Source organism: Canis lupus, chromosome 25 (genome assembly GCF_048164855.1).
Source record: "Canis lupus baileyi chromosome 25, mCanLup2.hap1, whole genome shotgun sequence".
In the NCBI taxonomy this organism is placed as follows: Eukaryota; Metazoa; Chordata; class Mammalia; order Carnivora; family Canidae; genus Canis; species Canis lupus.
In genome coordinates this window covers 7208683-7219054 of record NC_132862.1, presented here as the reverse complement: position 1 = coordinate 7219054, position 10372 = coordinate 7208683, and the positions used below count along the sequence as shown (strand labels likewise).

Below are 10372 nucleotides of genomic sequence, written 5' to 3'. Positions count from 1 at the left end.
CCTACCTAAATAGATTTCCTCCATGAATCAAACAGTTCAAGACTTTGAAGAAAAAGGATTCAGTGGGAATTTTTTTAAAAATCCATTGGACTTTTACCTCTACTGCTGATTTTCCAGTAAACAACCAAACTCATTTGCTCACAAGACAACCTTTCTCTGTTCTCTGATCCCGAGTATGGCTTGCCCAAAGTTACCAAGAGCTGCAAGTTGCTTTTTCCTACAGCCTCCTGCTCCATGCATATCTATAACTTCTGTCTTCTTTTAGGGAAAAAAAAATATGGAGTTATAAAAGAGTTTGCTGTGGGGCTATCTAACCAGCCGTTAAACCAAACAAACTTCATGACAAAGCAAGAGTTATGAAAAGAGATGAAATGATTCATTCTGAGCCTAACTAAACATTTGATAGTAGAGTGGATAATATATCAACACCATGAGATTTCATGTAAACCCAAGAAATTGGTTATATTTCAGCAATGTTTTAATAATAAATTAATTTTTAGTCCGAGCCAGTCCAACAGATTGTGTTTATCAGTCAGATGGAGCATAACTAATAAATAGGCCTGCTTAAATGCCTTTTTAAATTATTTGACTACTGCGTGAAGAAACATGGCCTGGAGCATAAATATGTTGTCAACAGTGACGTTAACGCAGGATTTCCATGACTCTCCAGTGTGCAGGGTGCATCACAGAAGGTTTGTGGCTACTGGGACAGTCAGGCCTGGGTTGCACAGCCACACCAGGCCAAGACCACCTTTGCTTGAGGGAAGGTCTGTTGTGATGGCTCCCGCTAGGAAAGTCTAGTCAGGAATTGTATTCCACGATCCCGGCAGTTCTGGGCTTTGGAGCAAGAGGAGACAGGTTCAAGTCTATCTCCACCTCCCAGTAGGCAAGTCACATAAACTTCCTGAACCTCAGTTCTCTCATCTGTGAAGTGGGAATAATTCACACATAACAACACAGGGAGGTGGCTGCCCACTGGGAAAGAATACAGGTAAAACCACTCACCCTTGGTGTAAGCACTCCATAAATACTAGTTTCCTTCCATCCAAGCAAAGATTTTGCTTCCAAAGCCTCTGAATACCAGGGTGAATTTAAGAACTACTTTACACTCTTGGTCTGATGATTTTGCTGAGGCACCCTGGACTACCATGTGTTCCTAAGTAAGCTGCTCAGGCCCCCTATCTATTTCTCATTTATAAGATCGGAATGACATCTCCTTGCCACCCTACTACTGCATAGGGGGGTCACGAAGACTGAGATTTTCTAGTTCTATAAGGAATGAAGTGCTCATGCAAGTGTAAGCAGTAACATGATTATCGCCATCCCTTCAGATGAAATTGCAGGTACTGCTTAAAATTCTAAGGTGAGAAAGAACCTCGTAGAACATGTAAGCTCTCTTCTGGATTTTGCCATTGGCAAGGAACACCTCCTATGTAGCGCCTCACCAGTGGCCTTCTGGAGGTGATGGCTAGCGACAAACTTCAGGCCGGTGAGCAAAGAAGATAGATACTCAGGGGAAATGAGGGTCCTCAGAGCAGCCTGAGTCCCCCCAGCCCTTGGGCACACATCTGCATTCAAATGAGCACCAAGAAGAGAAATAAAATGCAGACAGTACACAGCTTGAGAATAGAGCCTACCAGCTTTGCGCGACGGTAGGCCCTCCAAGACTTTGGGAAAGCAACAGCCCATGCTCCTTCTGTAAGGAGCCACACTTCCCAGCGCCTCGGTGGCCAGGAAGCTCGCCCCTGAGACCTCAGAGCCGATTGCTGACATTTTGTTTCCATTTGATTGTTTTTATTTAATGTCCAGTCCAAGACTAACAACATGATACACTTTTATTTTTCTTCCAGAAAGCAACCAAATATAAGGCTTTGCTCAAGGAGAGAAGATAAAAAAGCCAAATGTGGCTATTCTTCCTCATTAAAATCTAACGTGTCAAGCTCTAAACCCCAAGGAAGAGGCCGAGAGGCAATAGCTGGGAGACATTTATTGACTAGAGAAAGGCAGTGATGGATAGAAAGAGAAGGGTAATGCGATTGTGTCTTCCCCATCTCTCACTAATGTTTTCCAGGCCTTGCTGTGGGAGCTCCCATTGCGTCCTGCAAGCGACATTTGTCATCCTGTAACCCCAGCTGCCTCCAAATCGTGCCCCCCTCCTTCAGACCAGGAGGGGTGAGATGGGGGTCCTCGAAGCACAGTGAAGGCCGCCACTTGGCCGCTGGGCCTCAGGCTCCAGACTCTGTGGAACGTTCCTGGAACAACATTCATAAAAGCAAGAACTCGTCGTCTCATTTAATCCTCACTACAGCCCAGTGGGGAAATACTCTCTTCATCTCCATTTCGTACGTGAGGAAATTCAGGTGTAGAGAGATTAAGTAATTGGGAAGAGATTAAAACTGTTGGTTGAGGACTCAGGATGCAGTCGAGCAGCCTCCTCTCTGGGGGCCCGGGAGTGGAAAGGGCAAAGCGCGCCCTTTTCAGAAATGCTTAGGCTTCCTCCATTTTCTAGTCATTCTTGAGTAATGGAGGGACAGGTAGGAACGTCGAGAACACAGGAGATAGCAGGTGGGAGGAGCACGGTGGCCCACAGTAGCCCCCAGGTGGTGGCAGGTGTCCTCATGAATCCTCACAGCATCCCTGTGAGGAATCTGCTTCCACTCACCCAGGAGGGGGCTGAGGCTTCACCACACAGAGGTGGGCCCATGGCCATCCAGGTAGGAGATGGAGTTGCTGGAAGGGGAGCCCCGTTCCCACCCAGTCTGGGACCCTCCCCACCACCTCAGCCACCCACAAACTCTCCTGGGGTACGCCCCCACCCCACACTACGTGCTTGTTATTGTATTCAGCGCACACCACAGCCTGGTGAAGATGGTGTGTCATTGTGCATGTAAAATTACCTGGGATGAGAGCTTTGAAACTTCCAGACGAAATGCACGTATCTCTACTTTTCGATCCTTGTTGTGGTTGCCAAGATCTGGGCATTCTGAGAACAGCTGGACAGGGAACACGTTGCCCATTTTTATAATATTTCCGGTCTGGAACTGAATGACTTAAATTAGAAGAGAAAAAAAATCAAATAAAACAGGGAGAAGATTAAATTTCTCAATTTGTGTGTGTGTGTGTGTGTGTGTGTTTTAGGGAGAGAAGCTTATTTCTCATTTGATTCAGGCAGCCCAGGTAATGAGCAATGCCTCGGGTCACCTTTTAACAGTGTTACAACATAATGACTCTGCAGACAGTCTCTTGAGACCCTAACTTTATTCACTGAAGCTGGCATTGAGGTTATTTTAAATAACATTTTAATTTCTTCACTCCACCACGATAGAATTATGCGTTTGCATCTGAAGATCCTTTATGACATTATGTTCTCGGAATTAGCTGTGAATCAGGAATGAGTCTGCCCCAGAGCTGCTCCATCTCCTTGATATGATAAAGTGAAAATCGCATGTCTAATAAGGCATGTCTGAATTGTACTGTTTTGTAAAACTTTGAGATGAAAATCTTTTGAACCAAAGGAAAAATGTAAAACTTTACTTCTGAGGGGTAGAGTAATACTCAGAAGAATACTAAGGGCAGGGTTCTGAACTTGCCATAGCCTTCTAAAACCTACTCTTCTGGGGAGGAAGAGGGTTGTGTCTTGGGGGTTGTGGGGGGGGCATGGAAGGGTCCTGGCTCACTGAGAAGGCTCTGGGTCCTGTGTGGGGCAGGGGTGGTACTGTCCAACAGGTCATAAAACTGTCCATCTGTTTTCTGTGTTTTTTATTATATTTAACAATTTTTTGAAGTTTGTTTGTTTGGGACACCTGGGTGGCTCAGCGGTTGAGAGTCTGTCTTCGGCTCAGGTCATGATCCCGGAGTCCTGAGATCGAGTCGGGCTTCCCACAGGGAGCCTGCTTCTCCCTCTGCCTGTGTCTCTGCCTCTCTGTGTGTGTCTCTCATGAATAAATAAATATAATCTTTAAAAAAAATTTGTTTGTTTGTTTTTAAAAAGTCCTACTATGGAGAAGGCAAGATACTAAGTTCCAAGGATTTCAGATCCCTTGTATCTGTTTGTTCACTGCTGAATCTTTAGGACCTAGAAAAGTACTTGACCCTCAAGAGGGACCTGGTCAATATTTGTGGAAGAAGATTACACTTTGAAAAAGACATTTGTTCATCCATTCCCTCACTGAGATAGCATACTTGACAAAATAAGATGACAACTAAGGGTTAGGCTCATTCAGTAGATCTGGGTTGGGGACTGGGAGTCAGAATTACTTTTAACTTTTTATTATGATATTTTCAAACATGTAGAAAAATAGAGTATAATGACACCCATATGCCTATTATCTAGGTTAACTGTTGTTCACATTTTTATCATATTTACCTCAAATTTTTTACTAAAGTATCTTTAATAAATTATATGAACATCACTAAAATACGAATATTTCCCTTGTTAAAATCAATACCATTATGCAGCTTTGAAAAATCATATTAATTCCTTATTATTATCTAATACCTAATCTATATTCAAATTTTGCCAGTTTCTCCAAAAATGTATGTTACTCCCATTTTAGCCCTACCAAGATCCAATCCACATTATGTACAGTTGATATATCTCTTAAGTCATTTATAGCCTAAAACAATGCTCCCCTTCCCCATTCTTTGGCATGACATTAACTTGGAGAGACCAGGCCAGGTGTCCCTTGGAATGGCTGACTTTCTGGTTTTGTAGTGTCGTGTAACTTATTCCACTCACGCATGCATTCCCTGTAAACTAGAGTTTGGATCTAGAGGCTGGATTACATCCAGGTAAATATTTTAAGCAAGATATCATTATTTATGCTATATGACGTTGCAACACATCGTGAGGCACATCACATCTAACTGAGCCATTATTGGTAAGCCAGAGCTGGTTTCCACCCTCCACTAGTAAATTTCCATTTTCTTTTTAAACCTTCAGATCATTTGTAGAGTAATACTTCAGCTGCACTATACTATCCAATTCTCCATCAGTATATCACCTGATGGCTTTATCATCCTCTGATGATTTTGGCCTCAATCAATTCCTTCATTAGGGGTTGAGAAAATGGTGGTTTTTTTCTATTTCTATCATTCATTCTGTATTTATTAGCTGATGATCTTTGTGAGACAGAGAGAGAGCAAGAGAGAAATTTATCTGATCAACTGCTCCTCCTGGAAAGGCAGAGTAAATAATTATTTAGCTTGAATTCTCACTTTTCAGAGTAAAGAGTAGGTGGCAAATGGTATTGTGTTTTGTTTGTTTTGTCTTTGGTTTTCTCTTTTCTGAGTATCATTTTAGACACTTACAGATTTGTATAGTGAGCATGTTTCATCCCATTGTAGTGACTCTTTTTGAAGCTCTAATTTTTCCATCTTTGCCCTTCATATTGGCTCTTTCTTAGCCCAGCAAGGTATCCCAGGCTCATTCCCTCACCCAGACCCAGAATCAGCCATTTCTCTAAAGAGTAATTTTGCTAAATGGTAGCAAAATCTGGGTGCTAGGGGTTACTCACTGCCACTGGATTGTCAATGCTTCTAGGCCCTTCAATGGATAAAGGTAGGAGGAAATATGCATGCGTGTATTTTTAAATCATATGTTTATGCAGAGATTTCCAATTCAAATTTAACAATACAGAGCTTCTACTTTAAGCAGATGGAAGGCGGGAGATTGATTACAAAAAGGTGGATTAGGCAAATAAGGAAAATGGAAGCCAAATTAGTGTCAGAGAGAGATGTAACAAATAATAGAAAGGAAGAAAACGAGAATGAAACCTGTGATATTAAATAGAAACTGAAGCTATTAAGGTGACCTCAATTTCCAAAATATACTCACAGACACAGAAATAAAGATAGATGTAAATTTATGCACATGCAAATATATATATATATAGCTTCATCTGTCCACTAATATGGCCTTAAAGCAGACACCACAAAAATAATAAGCACAGCTATCACATAAATCTTAGTTTCTAAACATCATTCTCCAGTAAAAGGAACCAGGTATCCTTGGAGAAGTGGCTGATTCCAGGGCTGGGGCAGGGAAAGTCCAACATTAGAACACCTTGTGCCAGAAAGCATGGAAGTACTCCAAGAATAATGAAACCATCTCAAAAAGACACATAAGCCATCTTGTAGGGTCTCCTACTAGTCAAATTTGGCACAGTTTGGCCTCCAAATAATGATAATAACAAACCATAATCTATGAGTAATATAGGAAACCATGATATGAATTAATTAATCCAAAGTTTGTTGAGGAACAGGATATTTACACACTTTCAAAGTCCCTTCCCATGAACTACTTACTAAATAATCACAAACAGAAAAAGAGTAACTGTTGTGGACCATCTTGATCTAGTGATCAAAGTCGACATCATCGGTAACAGACAACTTGAAATTATGAAACGAGAACACACATCATTTTTGTTATGTTTATCCCCAAATGCACAGCCTTGAATCTAATCATGAGAAACATCGGACAATCCAAATCAAGAGATATTCTTCAACATAATGGGTTGGCAATATTCAAAATCTTCAGAAGGTCATAGAATAAAGACTGAGGAACTGCTCCAGACTTTATGAGACCTGACACTAAATGTAGCATGTGATTCTCAGCAAGGACTCTCTTATTCTAAAGGACACTCAGAGACTGAAACTTGGATGGGGCCTAGGGATTCCACACTTACCATGTTTCCATGTTACTGTCCTGATGTGGTGAGCGTAGCATGTTTCAGGGAAACACGCGCTAAATTTTTGGGGTGTGAAGGAAGCACCATTTCAGCAATTTACTCTAAATCATTCTGAAAAAAAGTTATTTGCACCAGACTTGCAATTTTCTTTAACTTGTGAGATGATTTTAAGTTTTAGATAGGTTACCATTTTTATTAGTTCTGATTTTAAACTTCCAGTGGTTTGTGAGGAGCAAAATAAAGAAAAAAATACATGAATTCTTATGTCCTCTCTTCTTGAGTAAAAGTAGTATAGCACACACTGTTCTTCATTTGGTGTTTTATTTATTTATTTATTTATTTTTTATTTATTTGTTTTTTTTTTACAATTAACAAAGTATTCTGGGTAGCATTTCACATCAGTACATGGAGATCTTCCTCATTCCTTTCATGGCTGCATAGTGCTCCATTAAGTAGCTGTATTAGGATTCATCCTGCAACCCTCTACTAATGCTCATTTCAGTTATCCAATACTTTCAAATTATAGAAAGAGTATGAGAGAGAGAAAAAAAAGAAAGAAAGAAAGAAAGAAAGAAAGAAAGAAAGAAAGAAAGAAAGAAGAAAGAAGAAAAAGAAAGAAAGAGAAAATGCAAGCCACGACGAATAATTTTACACATGCGTGTTATTTTGTACTTACACAGGTATATGTTTAGGATACATTTTTAGAAGTGAAATTGCTGAGCCAAAGAATAAATGCTTCTTTAATTTATTATTCTATAATGTATTGTCAAATTCTCCTGCTTAGAATCGGTTTGCATTCCCACCACCAACACATGAAAGGATCTGTTTCCCCCACAAGTCTCACAAACAGAATGGGTTTTATTTTTTACCATTCTAACAAATAATTTGCATTTATTTTATTGTGAGTTTAGTCACGAGTCTTTTCCTATGTTTGAAGGTCATAGAAATTTTGTTCGGCCCCACAGGTGAATCTGATGGGTGCCAGGTTTAGAAACTATTTTCTTGTCCTTTGTGGTTTGGGTAGTTAAGAAGTGCTGAATAGCAAATCTGTTCATGTTTATTGATTTTCATTTGAATTTAGATAGATAAAGGAAGATAAGTTTAATCTACTCAAATATCGTATCATCTATGAAAACTTTTCCGACTTCACTGAGCTCGTCTTAGAATGGTTTCCCTTGGCATTTTGTGTATACCTCTATTAGCACTTATCTTACCAAATTAAATCTATTTGTTTAAATGACAAATTTAAACAAATAGATTAATCCACTTCCTGCTGGATTTTTGAGCCTTGGAAGGTAAAACACTATTCATCTTATTCATCTTCAGACCTTTAGGGTCAAGGCCCCATTTCTAGCACATGGAAGATACTCAGTAAGTGTGAGTTTGAATAAATAAATAAGCAATCGATAACACTGGTTTTCAATTCATACTCATATCTAGCACATAGTTTCTCAGTAAAAACAACAGAAAGGAAGTGAGTTTTCTTTCTTGGACACCTTGAGCTTTGAAGGACTGTTTATTTCAGGCTTCTGATCTCTGCCTGAATTTGTCTGGCTTCACTATGGAAACAAGTCAGTCTCCAAACTTCCTGCTTCCTTTCCTTTGCCAGTGGGTAGGTAGGTGTAAGAGCCCAGCTCCTTTCACAGTGACACCTCCCGGTGCTGCCCAGAGGGAATGCTCCACAACCTGAACCCTACCTTAGCAGCAGCATCTGTCACATTTCCAGAACATTTGGAGTAAGTTGAGTTATCATGGGATGCCTCTCTGACGCTTTTCCTTCCTTCCTCCATGCTCTAAGCAATTGCACTTCTGGCAACTCACTTCATCTTTGAAATTTCATTATGCTCAGGTTAGAGCCCAATCATTTGAATCTGGAAGATGACAAGCATAATGTTCTGCCTTGATTATTGTGCTTCCATTTTTCTACCTAAGGGGGGAAGGTCTTGAACATAAAACCACTAGTACTAATGATATACCTTAGGAAAACAAACTCTCTTTCTAACAGTCTCCTTCCCAGTTGATGGTCATACTTATTCTGAGGAATATTTTAAATATCTTTCAAAAGACAGCCATGTTCCTATTACAAAGCATTACTACAAAATCACATGCTAAAACTGCCAGGAGCCACAGCAGCACACAAAGCTGTAATCAGGGAATAGGCACGTTTAGTCACATCATTTGTAAGTTAATTTAAAAACATATGAAGATTGAAGCTCTGGTCTTCAAGAAAGCTGTTCTGTATAATAATAATTGCAGTTGTTAACTTCAATACTCTTTTTCTTTCCTAGTCCCCAAATATATCTGTACACTTCTATTAGAATAGCAAATCAGGGCTGCCTGGGTGGCTCAGTGGTTAAGCATCTGCCTTTGGCTCAGGTCGTGATCCTGGGGTCCTGGGATCAAGTCCTGCATCGGGTTCCTCATAGGGAGCCTGCTTCTCCCTCTGCCTATGTCTCTGTCCCTCTCTCTGTCTCTCATGAATAAATAAATGAAATCTTAAAAAAAAAAAAAAGAATAGTAAATCAGTTCTAAGTTATCCATTACTATTTGATTTTTTTTTTTTAATTTTAGTTCAAAATCAAAGATGTTAGCTAGAATTCCAGCTTGGTCGTGAAGAAGGTTGAGCCATTGCATTTGAGGGATGAAAGAAAGTGAAATGTGAAGAGCTCAAAAGAAAGGAGCACCTCAAGGGAGTGGTTCTGGCTCTGGCCTGGCTCAGAGACAGTGGTGGGGGCCAACCAAAGGCTCTGAGGAGTTTCCCTGCGCTGTCCTGTGCTAGCTCCCTGGTCAGGCAACTTCAAGGGCCAACCCAAACCAAGACAGATGGAGGATGTAAGATATGGAAATAGTGAAGCCAACTAACCTAAATGTGTAAATCAAATAACATTAAGTCAATAAATTGTGCCCACTGCTGTCTAATAAAAGAATGCAAAGTAGGGATTCTATTTTTTTTTTTTTGCTTTTTTCTGTGATGTTGTATAAATACATTTTAAAAAACAATAGACCTTTCCATAATTCAAAGCTGAGCCCATCTCCTCTTCCTAATGCCCCTTCCCGCATGAAAGGCCCTTTCCTAGCTGGCCTTTTCTCTCTCCCCCAATCTCATCATTTCTCACTTCCAGCATCACCACTTTCAACATACAACCTAGCTCCAGTCCTACTTAAAAACATGCCGTTCTCCCCCGTATAACAAGTTCTGTACTTTTTTTGCTCGTTTGTTTACGGTTTGTCTCCCTTCACTAGAATACAGGGTAGTGAGCATGGAAAATTTGTCTATCTATGTGTAGTAGCATTCCCAGCATTTGAAAATATTCCTGGCAACTTAAAGGCACTTTTGTAAAGGTTTGTTGGATAGACAGATGAAGGAATACCCCAGTGCCCTTGCATGTGCTGTTTCTACTATTTTAATCAAGTCTTTTCTCACTGCCATCCTGACTTAATTTTTTTTTTCAAATGCAGTCTGAATATCAATTCTTCTGGGAAGCCATCCATTGCTATAATATCTCTTCCCTCCCCCACCACACACACACAGTTAGGTTTCTCTCTCATCTGGGCTCCCATTACAGTCCTCCTCTGTGTTTAAGTCCCAGAAACAGTTGACTGTTCACCAAAGGACTAATACTCCCCTTCCATTGTGTAGAATGGTGGCCAGAAAGTGGCTGCCCAGCCATGGCATTATGCAG

General features: G+C 40.4%; 1 long non-coding RNA gene across 1 annotated transcript; it reads right to left on the bottom strand.

Moving 5' to 3' along the window:
* Nucleotides 1-1968: 1968 nt before the first annotated feature.
* LOC140616810 (uncharacterized) lies at nucleotides 1969-3309 on the bottom strand. The gene is made up of 3 exons (XR_012017145.1): nucleotides 3202-3309; nucleotides 2898-3049; nucleotides 1969-2252 (listed from the first exon to the last, which is right to left on the bottom strand). It is a non-coding gene; the product is annotated as an uncharacterized lncRNA (long non-coding RNA).
* Nucleotides 3310-10372: the final 7063 nt, after the last annotated feature.